Source organism: Aythya ferina (genome assembly GCF_964211825.1).
Source record: "Aythya ferina genome assembly, chromosome: 5".
NCBI lineage: Eukaryota > Metazoa > Chordata > Aves > Anseriformes > Anatidae > Aythya > Aythya ferina.
In genome coordinates, this window is record NC_140301.1 from 50,200,558 (window position 1) to 50,216,553 (window position 15,996).

General features: G+C 43.0%; 1 long non-coding RNA gene across 1 annotated transcript; it reads right to left on the reverse strand.

Annotated features, from left to right (window-relative positions):
- Positions 1-1,702: 1,702 nt before the first annotated feature.
- Positions 1,703-15,753, reverse strand: LOC311437124. The gene is made up of 3 exons (XR_014693308.1): positions 14,490-15,753; positions 13,276-13,386; positions 1,703-2,096 (listed from the first exon to the last, which is right to left on the reverse strand). It is a non-coding gene; the product is annotated as an uncharacterized lncRNA (long non-coding RNA).
- Between the last annotated feature and the right edge of the window lie 243 nt (positions 15,754-15,996).

Genomic DNA, 15,996 nt, shown 5'->3' on the forward strand with positions numbered 1-15,996 from the left:
CACACTGCCCCACCAACAGTGGGGCTTCCTGGGAGTGCTGGGAGATGCTGATGCACATCTAATGTGACCTATACAGCAGACAAGCCACCAGAGATCCCCACAGGCCTGTCAGGAGAGAATTCAGATCTTCCAGAAACTGCCCCTGACACCACAATGGCCAACAGCAACTATGGGATCATCTGCTCCTCCCAGGCTTCCCTTTTTCCTCAGACCAGCTTAGAAACCTTTCTTCACTGTGAGAAGTTTCTCCAGGAGCCCAAAGTGCTCTTGATGAGCTCGTTTTTTTTATTTCACTGTTGTGTTGGAATCGAGGGCAGGACAGCAATGAAAGGGCTCAAATCTTTCGTAAACTTTTAAGCCAAGGACTTCAATCTACAAATTTGTACCTCTCTTAAATATATTGCTTACTCCACCTCCAAATTTCTGCATAATCCATCCGTCCATTACACCCAATACCAAATGTTTTGCCTTGTCATCTCCTTGTAAATAGAGGGTGTCGAATACATGGCTAGCTCATTGGATACAGCTAGGGAAATAGTTTAATCTTCCCAGTGGAGTAATTAAAGAAATCATCCCAACTAGCCAGTTGACTCTAGCCACACACCTAATCAGCACAGCTGGAAGCAGGACCCTCATGATACACATGCACTGGGAAGGGGAAGGACATGCAGGACACGTGGTCTTACATGGAGAATTCATGTCTGTAGCAGCTGTGTTCCCAAGGATCCAACTGTGGACTTGGTCTGAGAAAAGTGGTCCTAAATACTGGAAAGATGTAAAAAAGCTTGTGATGGGCTCTCCTGGTAAGTGCCTCAGGAAAAGAAAATCCTTGAGTTCAGCTGGAGTTGTGTTCCTTTTGTCCTCAGCTGACAGAACTGCAAGTGTTTTTGGGGCAGTAATCCTACAGCTACCATCAAAAGCAAGGAGCCTTGCCTACCTAAATGAAACAAAACAAAACAAAACATGAAAGCATGAACTACATTTTTATATATTTGTTTTTCTACTATTGTTCAAGAAATACAATACTTCACTATATCCTACCATGTGCCTGTTACAAACACTAAACAAAAGGGATCCAACAACCCAGAGACAGGAGATTCTTCTTTTCCCAACTTTCTTGGAGAAGTCTCTTTTTGGTCTAATTAGTTTTGTGGTGTATATTATCACTTTAATCATTCCTAAAGTAAAGTATCTCCAAAGCAAAATTGTCTGTTGTGACAATACACTAACTAGATAACAAGTCTGGAATTTAATTAAAAACTCTGTTCTAGTCCTTCAGTGCAATACTTGAACTTTTCATGAACTAAAAGCTTTTTTTGAGAAGCCTGGTAATTTGGTAGTGGAAAGAATGGAGATCAGTAAAGCTGAGAAGTGCACTGGTATTGCAATTCTTGTTGCTGTCTTCAGTCCTTTAAGGGGAGACAGAAAAATGAATTTTACCAAAGTTAGAGACAATATAATTTTTTCCTGTGTCCCTGATGACGAAGCAGGAATTGTTTATTTTCTGGTCTTTTTTTTTTTTTTAGTCCTAGGATTTTAATGGCCTTCCCTATTTTTCTTGTTCATCTCTATAGGGAGGAGTATTTCTTTTCCTTACTGTTTTATTGCCACTTGCCTCACAAAAGCAACCCTTCTTAGAAATGGAAACTACAAACAAAACTGTTCTTCGAGCATGGTTCCAGATATACAGATGAGACTTTACAGTGTTTCTGTTCCGTGCTTTATTTGAGCCAAAACGCAAAGCCCCACCATATCCAATAGACAACTTTGGCTTGGAAGCATGACAGAAGCCATCAAGGAAAACAAGGAATTCAGCACAACTGGGCACTTATTTCACTAATTAGTGTCCAACAGCTCAAGGAACAGCATCAGGGGTTCAAAAGGTTAATGAGCATGCAGCTGAAATTACATGAGATGTGTCTTCCTTCATCAGACACGTGTACCTGTGTTCACAGCAGTACTTGAGAGGCTGAGGTCAATTGGACGAGGGAGTTGATCTGGCTGACAACTAATCCTAAGGGAAGGCCAGAAAAATCCAACACAAGGAGCAGGTCTCTGCGATGATGATGAGTAGCTGGCTGGTTGTAAAACTACACCTAGGTATATGGAAAATAACATTTAATACATTTGATCTATGATTATTTAATGCCATGCATCAGCAGAATATCCTGTTAGCAGAGAATAAATTAACTCTAGAGTTCTTCTGTCTCAGTCCACCAGAAATTTTGTATTTTTAAGTTCCCGAAGACCTAACATAAATGTGTTTCTTCGAAGGGTGAAGTCTGCCTGGAATTCATAATACATGTTCTTGTATTCTGTGTTCTGATATTTATTTTAACTTTCTGGAGCACCGGAAGAAGAAGGTTCATTTATCAAATGATTTGGTGCATTTCAGCAGGAGAAAGCTGCTTCCATAGGCGTGTCTGTCTGCTGCTGTTAGGAGGAGAAGGGCAACAGGTCTCAAAACCCAGGGAGTTTTGTCTGTTTATATTAGAGGTCTCAATTAGGTCAGTGTACCTCATTTGCCGAAACAGGCTGCAATGAGATTTCCAAGCTGACATTACTAAAATGCTGTAACAGAAAGAAAAATTATCTGACTTGTGAACTGAAATGAGGCTTTTGATAGCTGCAGAACTAGAATACATCCTATTCATCAGTGACGTTCAGATAGGCCACGTGATGGGCCACTGTGTAAAACACATGTCAACATCACTGATTAGACATCTGTCAGAGAAAGGCCAGCAAACCTCATAGGAGAAGACATTCTTCAATCAGCAGGGCTCATAACACTCCCCATGGAAGCTGCTCCATTACAAACAGCACTGTTTCCTATACCAAAGGTGTGGTAGAAACATCTCATTTCTATTTAGCTAATCAGACAATCATTTCTTTGCGAACTGGAGTGTCGTATAAAATATTCAGAATAAGGTCTCTAAGAAGTTATAAGTTTTCTTGGACAGTTTTTAATTTTAGACCTCTGAGTCTTGTTACTGTCCAGCCAGAGCTTACTAGCACTTTGGGAGTGCCAGTTTTCTTAGTGTTTGAAGTGACAGCTACATGAACTGTGACATTTTAAAAGCATGATGTCTGCTAGACATGTCTCAAAAGTTGTGTGTGTTTGTTAAGCCCATAAATCCTGCATGTTCACTTGTTGCATTACAGTTTTAAATTCAGATTCCAACTTTTGCTTCTTTTCGCCAAAAAAAATTGTATACACCAGTGTTTAATATTTCACTGTAAATTTATTATAACTGGAAGAACTCATGTGGCGTAACACCCTCAGACAGAGGGGGTGTCTATACGGCAGCCTGAAAGTGTGACTGCAACTTGAGCAGACAGCTGAACTAGCTTTCATCTGGCTTGCTGGGTACTGATAACAGTGCAGCCATGGCAGCAGAAGGCTGAATAACCCCAACAAGAGCCGTGCACCTTGCCATGGTCTCCAGGTGCTCTGAGGCAGCTAGCTTCAAACCAGGTTGGAGGGCTTTCAAAAGCTGCAGTACTCTTGGGGTTCTGACATGGACAGACAAATGGAGAAGGAGAGCATATAAGAAAAAGATATTTTTCAGTGAAATCATGCCAATAGCTATCTTGACTATCATATGAATGAGTCAGAATTTTCCATAGAGGGTCAGAAACCAGGAGCTCCAGACCTAGGCTCTTCCAGGATAACAGTACGTTCCTCTCATAGGTTAATAAATGGCTGAAATAAAAGACTTTCAAAATTTCATGAGAAAATGAGGAGAGGAAAGGTCCCTCAAGGACCGAAAGTAGAGATGCAGCTTCCTGGACAAGAAATTTCCAAGCCACAGGTTGGCATAATGTTGAAAGTATATACAGAAAATATCACAGTGTATAACCTGGTTCCTTCCATTAGCATCCAAGACAAGCCGCTCTCAGAGAGACTTGAATTTGGGCAAGAATTCTGGTCTGATTCAATGTGGCCTTAGTTTCATTCTTGTGAAAACAATAGAACCATTTTTCATTTCTCAATTGGAAAGAAAGTGCCCACAATGAGTTGTCCTGGAGCTGTTTCCTTTTCCTAAACAAAAACTATTTAGGAAAGAGATTCTGGTCTCATTGCAGTTTGTTCTCTGAAAGTATCAGTTCTGGGATTCACAGTGGTCCAAGAGACATGGTTTTAGAGTTACAAGAACACCACCACAGCACTTGATGCACTACTGTGTAAATGCATGGTGACCCCTCCTTGTGAATCCCTGTGCTGTTCTTGCTGCCCAGTTTCTAACATGATGTGGCAGAACTACAGAAAGGAAAGACAATGAGGGTATTGGAGGAAAGTCCACAGAGAGCAATAAAAAACAAGGATGTATTGAACTCTCGTATGTGGAAGCAGTTAGTGGGAAAGGTGCCTTGACTGAAAAGAAATGACAAGGTGTACTAGGTATGAAGACAGCAAGGAAATGTGGTAGAAGTGTTTAAAATTACAAATGCTGCAGAGAAAGTAAAGAGTAAAAGCTCAGATCTTTAGCAAGGCCAAGGAGAAAAGGGAGTCAAACCTACTGCTTTGGAGGACAGGGTGCAAAGCAGAGAGAAATATTCCCCAGCACAAATGTCTCTAGCTGAGCCCATGGGGGACGAGGTGCCTCTTCTTTGGAAAGGAGCACCCTAAGGCTCTGAGATGTCCCAGGATCTGCTGGGTATTAAGCTGGGAGGAGGCAGAAGATATACGTGAGAAGCCCCTGTCCATAGCAGCTTGTAGGAATGGCCATTCACTCTTGCCCATCCCATGGCAGCTGAGGGAGCAGACAGACCATGCTCAGGAAACCAAAAGGAGACACCTTCCCACTCAGGGAGCAAATACAACGCTGGAAGTCACTGCCACAGCACACGGTGGAGGCCAAAATGTAAAGACGGATCAAAAAGGAATTAAACTCTTCAGTGACTATTAAGTCCTGTGTTTGGGATGCAGCCTAAAGCTCCAGGAGACCACAGACCAGCAAGTGCCAGAATCAGATGGTTTACAAAGAAGGATAACTCCATGCTTACTCCATTGCTTATACTCCTACCTCAGACTTCATCAGACCACGTAAATATGCAGTTTGGCTTTCAGTCTGACCTGTTCTGACAGTTTAATGTCACACCCGTACAAAGTTCACTCCTAGCAGACTGGCTACCTTTGTACAAACTTCATTTCTAACGAACAACTTCCCACTGAGACGAAGCGACAGTGAATCAGTCAAACAATGACAATCTACAAGAGTGACAGATCTGGGATCAAATAAGATCTTTTGTTTAATCAGTTGAACAAGCAATTATTTCCTGGAACACAGTAGGAACCAGGGTGAGCACAGCTCTATTAGCTTTAGAGCACATCTGCAAGACTGAATATTTAATAGGAAACACGTTTGCCAGAGCGGATCAGACCAGTGCTCTATCCCTGCCTAGTATCCTGTCTTCATCAGTAGCTATTCCCAGAGGCTTCAGCGGAAGGCGCAAGATATCCCGTAATAGACCACTAGGAAATAATTTATCCATAAGAAAACCATCTCCTTAACTCATTTTGGTTAATGATGTCCACCCTGCTTTGAAGGCTGATACCTTTTCCACTTTGGACCTCTTATTATTCATATAAATTCCTAACCCTGCAGAGTGGTTGGCCTCAGTAATACTTCCTGGCAGAAAGTTCCACAGGTTAATTATGTGTTAATTATTTCCCAAGTTCCCCTTAAAAAAACCTGCATCCAAGTAAAAGAAAATCTTTGCCTCCCTTTGGTTTCAGTAGACTCAGGGGCTCTCCGACCTTGGCAGTTGGGGGTGGCATTGACAAGGTGGTAAAGAATCCAGCTACGCATGTAGTTTGTGTTAAATGGAGCATACTCCAGCTGCCCCTGTGTTCGATAGAGATCTGAGAACTGCAGAGATTTAAAGTTCCCCGCAGTGATCCATCACGATTCGAGACGCAAACAGAGCTGCTTTCTGGGATGTGCAGCTCCCCGTGGAGCATTTTTCCACGGCAACAAAGAAGTCATTGTGCCTGTGGGTGGGTGGGTGGGTGTAATGGATGGGGAATGAGGTGAGCAGGAGCAAACCGCAGCACAGGGTTATATTCTCCAGAAATATTAAGTAAACTTCTATCTCACCACCAAAGTAAATCGCTAAATGCTTTCTGTATCTGACGTGAACGCTCTGAGACAGTGCTTTGATCCGTGCCTCTGCACGGGCTAGGTTTCACACCACACTTAGGCTGATCCAGCCACCAACTGCTCCTGAGATCTGCCACTGGCTCTCTGTCTCCGGCCCATCACCATCCCTTTCTGCCATTTTGATTGTGCTGGGACCACGTGGCTGCACACAGGCACATCAGCTCATTGAGCAATCAGAGCATCAGGAAAGGAGCTGACCCTGTCTCACACAGCTGACACGACAGGAGACATGGGGTGTGAGCACAGGGGTGATGCTCTTGCAGCAGCTCACTGCCAGGGGAAGCAGAGACCAGGGTCAGCCTGTGCTTGCCCTGTCTCCAGCAGCCCTGCCTTCCCCCACGGGCTGATGCTGGTGCTCCTGAAGCTATGCAGCAGGTCAGAGCGACCTGATCCAGCAGAAATCTAACGTGACCACAAAACAGAAAACAAAAAAAAAAAAACCTATACACTCTGATGGGAATGGTTCTCTCACTGGTCTCAGTATGCAGTCTGCAAACACCACTGCTGGTGCCAGGGAACATGCAGGAACACAGTGCTGGAGAAGCAAAGGGGAGAGCAGGAAAGCAAAGTATGGTGTCAGATTTTATCCTATAGGGATTGAAAAATCAACATTTTTTTTCAACTTTTGGTCCTTACATTTGGAAAACTGTAAACATTCTTCCAGCATAGCCAGCAGCCTTGGGTTTGCACAGCACACTGCTCACAGATGCCAGTCCATAGGAAAAGCTCAGCGCTCCCTGAGTTGCTCCCATAGGCGCTCTCCGGCTGGATGTTAGGGGGAAAGTGAGTTCCAGCAGCAGTCCAGATAAAGGGAGCCTTACAAAGAAAATGAAAACAGCACAAGGGGTTTCAGAGACATGAAATCATAAGAGCGCAAGACAAAGTAGAAGCAGGTCTGCCTTCCAGGGTACACAGGCTTTATCTCAAGAGCTCTGAAACATCACAGGTTTGCTGGGTACCTCTCTCAGGGGGCAGTAGTTTCAAGTACATGGGGGGAGGTGGCACTTTAAGGACTAGAGTCTCTCACATGGGTCTGAGAGACCAGACAGACATATTGTCCCTGCTAGACAGGATGGACATTGTTTTGCAACCCAGAACGCCAAACCTATTAGCAGTGCTTAATGTCACCAGCATTTCAGTCTTATCTTAATGGATAGAAGGGCTCTATTTTTAGAAGGAATCAAGAATCTCGGAAGATCAGCTCATACAACAGTCTCTTGTAACATTCAGATTACGTTGTTCTGGTTTTGAGGAAAGAGAATAAATGCGGTGAACATCCGGATTTCTATTTCAAAATAGAAACAAAGAGGGATGTTTTAGGATATAATTTTCACAGGTCATGGCATGTTTGATGGATGTGGCTGAACAAGTGCTAGCATCAGAACCACTGGTTTCTGACCCAGTAGCCATTTCCTTCCATAGTTCCAGATGCAGAATCTTTTTTCCATAGTCTTAGTGCTAAAGTAAGGAGAGCAGCACAAGCACAAGGACAGCTGGCTGTGCACCTACCAGAGATATCTAAAGGAAAGAAGCAAAGACCAATTCACCCATTCCAGCTTCAAAGACAATGGGACAAAGTCTGAAAACCTGTCTTTTGTTCTTGCTCTCTGTACATGTGGAAATGTGGGAGAGAATAGTCATGAAATATATTGTAATCACTTCTCTTACACCTTGGTATTAGTGGTGACCGCATTTCTATCTTCAGAAACTTCTGAGTGACAGAAAAATTGATATAAAAATGAAGAAATAGCCAGAAATTGTATTCAAGCAGACTGTAATAAAATTAAATACCATTTTAAAGCCCCTAAACTACTTTAAAACAACAAAAAAGGGACTGATTTACAACCTGCTTCACAGTTGAAGGGTGGAGTCCAGTAGGAGTATTTGCCTTTGGATATGCTAGTAAAATAACAAACCTATATTAATCCAGCCTTTAACATAACTGCCAACATCTTGAGTGTATCTGTCTGTTAACAGTATAGCAAAGCAGTCAAAACAGACTTTGTTTTAAAAAGGAATAAAAAGATGAAGGCACCACTGTGACAGAAGTCAGTTACTCATTGTAATGCTTTTTGCAGCAGTACATTGCATCAGAAGCTGAGGAGCTGGTTGTTTTCTGTGCTTTGTCATCAGATGGCTCGACGTGTAAATCATAGATGGACAGCCACACTTAAGATTAAATCGGTAAACCTTTTTACTTTGAGAGAGGAGAATGAGGTATAGATGCATATTCCAATCCACAGAAAAATATATTTTGGTCTCAATTCATGGGCACATTGGTAGAAAAAGGTAAATTCAAAACTGTATTTGAACAGCTTGCACCCACATCATTAGCTAATGTGTATTAAGCAGGGAAGCAACTATCTTCGAAGTCATTAAAATTAGTAAGCCTGTTTGAATTGAAATACCACATGCTGGAGCACAATTGTCACTGGGCAGCAAGATGAAAAGGGTGAAGTTACCTCATGTCAGCAGCTCCCGAGTTTTGCTGCCCCGCAGGAAGACGTGAAGTGCAAGAGCAATGCAGCTGTGAGTGACAGAGCAGCTCAGTGAAGTCTCTCTGCAAAACTCAGATGATCAGACCATGGTGCTAACAGGCTTGCTCAAAATTGCTAACAGCTTGGCAGACTATTCACACCCAACAGACTATTATAGGGGCTGAGCTGAGCTATCTCTTATGGAAACCATTATAGAGCAAACTGTTGGGTTCAACAGACAGCAGAGGTTCCCCTTTTTACAAGAGTGAAGAATATGCCCCCTCTGCTTTGAACCCTTAAACCGTGCCAAAACTGTCACCTTTGAGGGCTGAATATTCAAGGCTTAGTCTTTGCATCCAGAATGACTCTTTCTGCAAGTCCTTGAGCACAGGTAAGGTAAAATATAATAATGGAAACATTCCAATCCATACTTAAAGGAAAAATAAATAAGAATAATAAAACAAAAAGACAGACTTAAGGCAAGAAAAAGGATTGCACTTGATTCTTGGTGCCAAAATCTTCCTCAATGAGAAGTTCAACTTTTTCTGGTTTGACACATTAGCTGCAGACAGTGTGGTTGAGACTCAGGTCTGCCCCAGCACCAACCCATTCCAGCTCACACAAAACATGAGATAGGAGGGAAACAGCCCTCCACCACAGCACCATTCTTCCACTCAGATTTCAGCTGGTACATCCACATGCAAACCAGTGTGATGTGGGCACCCCCACTAACTAGCTCAGACAGCAGTGACAAAAGTCTCAGCGTGGAGGCTTCAAGGAAGTCTGTGAGCTGCATGCTTGACTTTTCTGTCCTTGCCTCCATGGGTTTTTAGAGACCCAGACCAGGTTTAGACTCAGCATCACTGCACCCTCCTTGGGAGGGAGGGTATTTTTACAGAGCACAATAGGTCCCACAGAACTCAGACGGATTATAAGATAGCTCCTGTATCCAAAGCTCAGATATATGCCCCTAGACATGTTAGTTTCCTCCCTATTTGCCATGTTTTTTAATGAGCTCTTTGGTTTCCTGAAATGTGACAAGAGTTTCTATTGCAAAGCCTCCCCCAGTTCTGAATGTCCCAGAATGGGACCCACATGCAGGTGAGCAAGGACACCACACTCCAGCCAAATCCTACATCAGCAGAGCCAGTCCACAAAGTGTGCTAAAGCTCTGAACTTTTTTGAGAAAAAGTGTGCTTCGGTAGATGCTTACAGCATTTTCTGAATGAGGGCCTGGATAAGCTCCAACTTCTCTCATCTTAATGAGGAAATCTTACAATTATGTGGTAACTCATCTGTGACTTGGCTGCTGAGTGCTATTCTCACGTAAACCAAAAAACATGCCAGTGAGCTCCCAACAAGTTTGAAGCCCACGGAAATCTCACCATCAGTGTGAAAGAATCATGATTTCAGTCATGCTCATAGAACAGTCTATATCCCTGTCTAGGCAAAACATTTAATGAACATTTGACACGGCATCAATTAACAACTTACTGTTCTTGGTAGAGGTTCTTATCTCTCTCTGCCTTTGTTTTCTCCTTTGACAGGGGTAACAATCAGAGCTTGATAGCATAATTAGCAAGTTTCAAAGTTATTTGAGATCCTGAGATAACAGCACACAGCAGGTGCACAGGGTATTATTTATTTTTAATACTTCGGGTCAGTGGTCCCTGACCTAGGCACTGTGAAACCAAACCTTACAGAGATGGGTTGTGAGTCGAGAGGAAATAAATGGCAAATTAGTGCCCACAAGTAGAAACCATGACAGGAGCCCAGCAGCGTTACTGGAAGTGAGGTCATGAACCTGGTAGTGAAACCAGAAGACAGGTCCATCAGCATTTCTAGTTCCAGAATGGTTTGAAAAGCACATTTTATACTGATAAATATGTTTCCACTCAAGGCTAAAATGCAGTCTTCCAGACCTGCTTTTCTTTTGAGGTCTCCCTCAAGAACAACAACAGAAAGTTCCGCCTACGCCAGCAATCTACTCAATTAGGTTTTACTTCAAGATGTGTTAAGAGATTGGAACATGATTTTAAACAAATGTTTACCCGCCAAAAAAAGCCTTAACAGACACAAACCTATATTCAAGATAGGTATACATAATCTGAATAATAATAATAATAAACCTCTGGGACATACTGCGAACATCAGATTGGCTACAAACTTTGCTGAGTGGAAAACTTCCCAGCAGGTGGTTGTAATCTTTCTAGAAAGGATCAGGGCTGGATCAGAAGTGCCTTGGGAAGTTGGGTGCCCATCACTTATTGGATTTACACTGTGATAATCTAAACACAAAACTGTTGCTTTTTGGGTCACTTCATTAAAAAGACAGACTTTTGGTTTGGGACACTTTGTCTACCTAAGTACTTTTCCTGCAGTCCGTTTGTTTTCTGGTTTTATCAATAGTAAAAACTATTGCCTTCAACGTTTGTAAAACTTACTATTTCTTCCTGGGCACAGGACCCTTTCTTTGCCTGAAGAACTGTATTTAATTTTTCAGGAACATTATGTGTTCTGGAAAATGTTTTTCATAGTACTGTATCAAAAAAAAAAAAAAAGAAAAAAAAGAAAAAAAGAAAAAAAAGAAATCCACCCCCAGAAGGGTTTTTTATTTGTCAAATATAATTTATGCCCACATAAGATTCATTCCTTAAAATAAATACTGAAACTTCAGAGAAAGCCCCTGTGTAGGATTCGTGAGGGGAAAAAGTGCCCCGTGAATGGGAGCGGTGGTTTGCTTCAGCCCCGGCCCCGCCGGTATCCTCAGCGAGTAGAGGAACAGACCAGGGTTTTTACTGGCCTCTATTGTGTCTGTTGAACTGTTGCTCTGTCTTTAGCAAAATCTCAAGCAACAGAAATCTTCTATTAAAACCACCTGCGCGGCTTTGTCAGCTGAGCACCGTGCTGTCAAGCGGCTGAGCTTCTTAAGCCAATACAAGTCATTAAGGAGAAGGTGAATTAGAGATTTAGACGTTGCCGATAGTAACTATCCATGATCAATTGATATCTTCCTCCGATAAAGCGGCGCTCGGCGGCCGCCCCCTCCTCTGCCTTGTCCGCCCAGACCGCGACCACTGGATCTAATTACGGGTGAGGAACACCAGGCCCTCGTCAGCGCTGAAAGGCCATCAGTAGGCCTATCCATTAATAACTCTCCTGTGCGCTGTACATTGTAATTGTCAGACTGCAATTTACAGTAATCCTCCAATGCAAAAACTTAAATAGCTGCAGCTGATTTGAAATTCATACAACCAGTTGAAAGAGAGAAAAACAAGATGCACGGGTTAAAAGGCCAAATTGTGCAAGTGTGTGCGCTGAGTGACAGACATTTTAGTACTAGCCTGGGACCATATTTTAAAAGGTCACTGAAAACTTTTGGCTTGGGCCCTCTGACAAACAATGAACTTTCCATATATTTATTTGCCATCTCTTTGTTTTTACAGCAAGCAGAATAAATGAGTTAAATGACGTTGTGCGGGTCTGCACATTGTCAGCACAGGTTATAAGTCATTATTAAACTCCATCAAATCAGACCAAACCCGGTCTAGGCAATGAGACTAAAAGTTATTTGCATTCCTTCTGTCATAAAAAATCATATCCCCTTACCCAAGACTTTCGTTTCTTTATTAAATGCAGCCACAAGAGTATTTCAGGTCTGGCAATGTGAGCTCAGGAAAACCTACTCTGTATAACTCAGTGTAACAGCTTAGAACCGATTCCACTAAAATGTCCCAGTTGAGTGTATCTGGGCACTCAATCAAGACACACATATTACTTTTAAATAAGATTAGCCTTTATATTTTGCTGCTTAAGTTAAAACTTTTCATGTCATTCTCTCATTTTATGTAAACTCCAACATAATTCTGTTTTAGAGAATACTTCAAACAAATTAAAACCCTCGACTCAAACGTGTCTAGCAAAACTTGCCTAATGGCATAGCAAGCTGTTTGGTGACACTAAAACACTTTTAAATAAGATGAATTTTCCCTGCGTTGCCCTGGCTTTGTAATTACTGCTGCCGAATAGCATACGCCTTTGGTTACAATGGCAAAAGCAGCGGCTTGCGCTCTGAAACTTATTTGACAAATAACTTACAAGTGACCTGCAACATCTGTTTAAAAAATCGTCTTTCGGTATCTGCCTCGAGTCGAGTTCAGCATTAATTATGAAATGCAAACATATCATCTGGGGCCAAGGGCGGCTTTTGCACATATGCAAGTCACGGTGCAGGGACTGTGAGTGTGCCCCTTGCACGAGCCAGCAGGGAACAGAACACGCCAGTGAGCCCCCAGCCCAGCTACCAGCTCGGCAGAGAGGGGCGGTGATGCCCAGTGCCTCCAGACACCCCAAGGACATCTGCAGCAGCGGTGGGACTGCAGCACCTCCAAAACCCAGCCCTGAACCTCATTCATCTGGAAGGTGCCAGCAGCAGGCAGGGAAGTGTGTAAGTGACCCCAGGAGCTGTGAGCACCTACGCTAGTGTGAGAAGGTCTCCCCCCCCCGCCCAAGAAAACCCAGCGATGAGCATTAATAAATCTAGCTGTGACCGAACTCACGCCCACAAAATCCTATCATGATTGAGAAGACATGTTCTTCACCCACTAGGCTTTAAAACCTCCACCCGGCCATACCTCTAGTTAGTTTAGTGCAGTAAAGTCTGCTTGGTGTAAAGTCAGCTCAGGATGAGATTCAGGTTGTAGCACAAAAGCAGATGGAACGGTGAATTGGAGCGCTTCTCTCTTCTGCAGAAAAGGGGAACATTTTTTCAAGGTCTTGTAAGTCTTTTTTATGTGCAAGTCAGTAAAAAATAAAAATAAGAAATTCCGACCCTATGTAATCCTGAATTACATTATTTTGGATCTGATTTAAAAGCTATCCAGGAAGGTTTGATTCAAATAACATGTGCAGTACAGATATCCCTTCACATCGATAAATATTAATAGTATAACTATCGAACATAAACTTTTAGAGAACTATTCCATTATTGCAACTGCTTTTAACCAATATGGAAGGACATGTAAAATGCAGTTGGATGAAACTGAAACTATTGATTTCTTCAGCTCTAAAAGATATTTGCTCATAAGAGATCAAAGTCAGATCTAAAAGTTTACTTCTGCAGATCTCCATTCTCTGCACTGCTTTTCATTTACCTTGTTATATATGGACTTAATCAACAACCAAGCTAGGGCATTCAGTGATAACATTTCTGAAGCTAATTGTAGCATATTGGAATCTAGCAAGGAATATTATTAAACTGTCCTATAATTCACATTTTGTGTGAAAACCTGGGACTTGAAAAACACCTGCCCAAACAATTCATAAACACACTGCACAGCAAATGCCTATGGTAATTCACTGGATTTACAACCGTCATATTATATTAAACATACAGTATCAAAATTTATCACCCATTACACAGATTCCTGTTTTAATAATATCTTGTACAATAGTACCTTCTCTCCCCCAGGATCCTGAAGCACTTTAAAACCCTGCGTACAGGAATTGCTTCATGCGCTGTGGAAATACAGCTGACTCTGGGGTGGAGCAGGGCTTAGCAGAGGAGAGACCTTGTACACAGCAGTTATAAACACTGACAGCCTAGAGGGATGGTTGGGGACGGGGAGTGGAGAAAATTATACCTAGGTCTCAGGAGTCTAATATAAAAAGCCAAAGCAGGTGAGCGAGGTGCGTAGGCAGCTGTGCAGGGATGTATGCTGAAGCAGGGCATCCTTGCCATGGCCATGCAAGGCCCATGCTCCAGCCTTTGTCTCAAAGACAGCTTCAGCTCTCACACTGCCTTTGCCCCCAGGTCTCTCGTACCCATCCTAGCTCATGGGCTACTCACCTCCAGTATCACCACGCTGAATCCCCTTATTCCCAAAAGATAACCCCAGACTCACTTCCAGGAAAGGAAGGAGTCCTCTGTGGTGGGCAGCTGAGTGAAACTGTCCAAAAGTAATGCAACTTTAGGGAAAAATCAGGCAGATGCATGTATGTATGGCTAGGCCATTGGCACAGTTAGAATACAGCCATCAAAGACTGCTGTTATCTGTACTGCTGAAAAATGTTTGTGTTCTTCAGTTGATTATATTTGCAGCTTCATCTGCTTCTTCACACTTGCTATCATTGCCAAAGTAATCTCTCGTGGCTTCAAGTCAGCCCCAGATCCCTCTGGCCTGATCTCACTCAGGATCTCCTCAGAATCTCTTTGATCACAGTGAGGAATCAACTTCTGAGCATTAGCTTAGGTTTAGCTTTACAAGACAATCAGTCACCGATTAAAATGCTTAAAGCTGTCCCCTGAAAGTCACCATCGAAGGACATAGTCATAGCTGCAGGACTTTAGCCAGACAACTAAAACCCTAAGCTCCAATCGCTTCTCTCTAGTTTGAGACATATTATCTTGGGGAAGGCTCAGGGCAGAGGTTCTCCTTCAAAAAATGCAGATTGTGCCAAAGCAGGGGATCAGGAAATGAAGCTCCCCATGTGAGCAGTCACAAGGTGAAGAACAGCAGGGGATTTTATGCTGAGTGGTGCCAGAAGGCTGCAACCAGACTACCTCTAACAGCAAAAATAGTTTCCCACCCTTCAAACACATACCTGCTGACCATGCTGGGGCTGGCACTTCTCAGAGGTAGAAACAGCCACTCAAACTGTCCCTCTGCTCCTAACACAGCAGATTGACCACAGTTCTTCTCACCCCAAGGCTGTTTTGGCTGCAGGGTATTTTCACTCCTGTAGTTAAGACACGGGGTCTGCACAGGGGTGAGGTGCAAACCAGCACAAACTCTGAATTGCTTCAGGAAGAGGCAACATTCATGGCAAGATGGCCCCTGGCCACAGAACTTCTCTTGTACCCCAGAGGACTAAGTTCAGGGATACTTGAGACTTAAAAATGTTAGAAGTGGCCAAAACTAAGTGACTTCTGGAGTTCCTGGTGGCTGAGCCACTGTGTTTTGCAAGGCTCTACTTCACTCAGCCTACTTTATTTGGCCTACTTCTACTTCACTCCTTTTCCAGTCCCTCTTGTATATCCTGCTCTCACCTGAAAATTCAATCCTGGAATAAGCAAACTCTGCCCATTTCCACCACTCTCCAGTCCCCTTCTGCTATGCTTACCCCTTTCTGGGGAGCTGATTTATGAGTCAAGTTACCCAGGCCTGTTCCCTTTCCTCTGTGTATTTAAGCTCTCTGAATTGTGGCATTTCTTCCATATCATCTCTAGCCCACAGCTTTCTCCACTTGTTAACACACCTCAGGCTTTTCTGCAGGTCCCCACCACTCCTTGTCTCAGTTATTGCAGTTTCTGGGATTCCCTGATGTGCATCAATGTGCCATATCCTACACAAAAT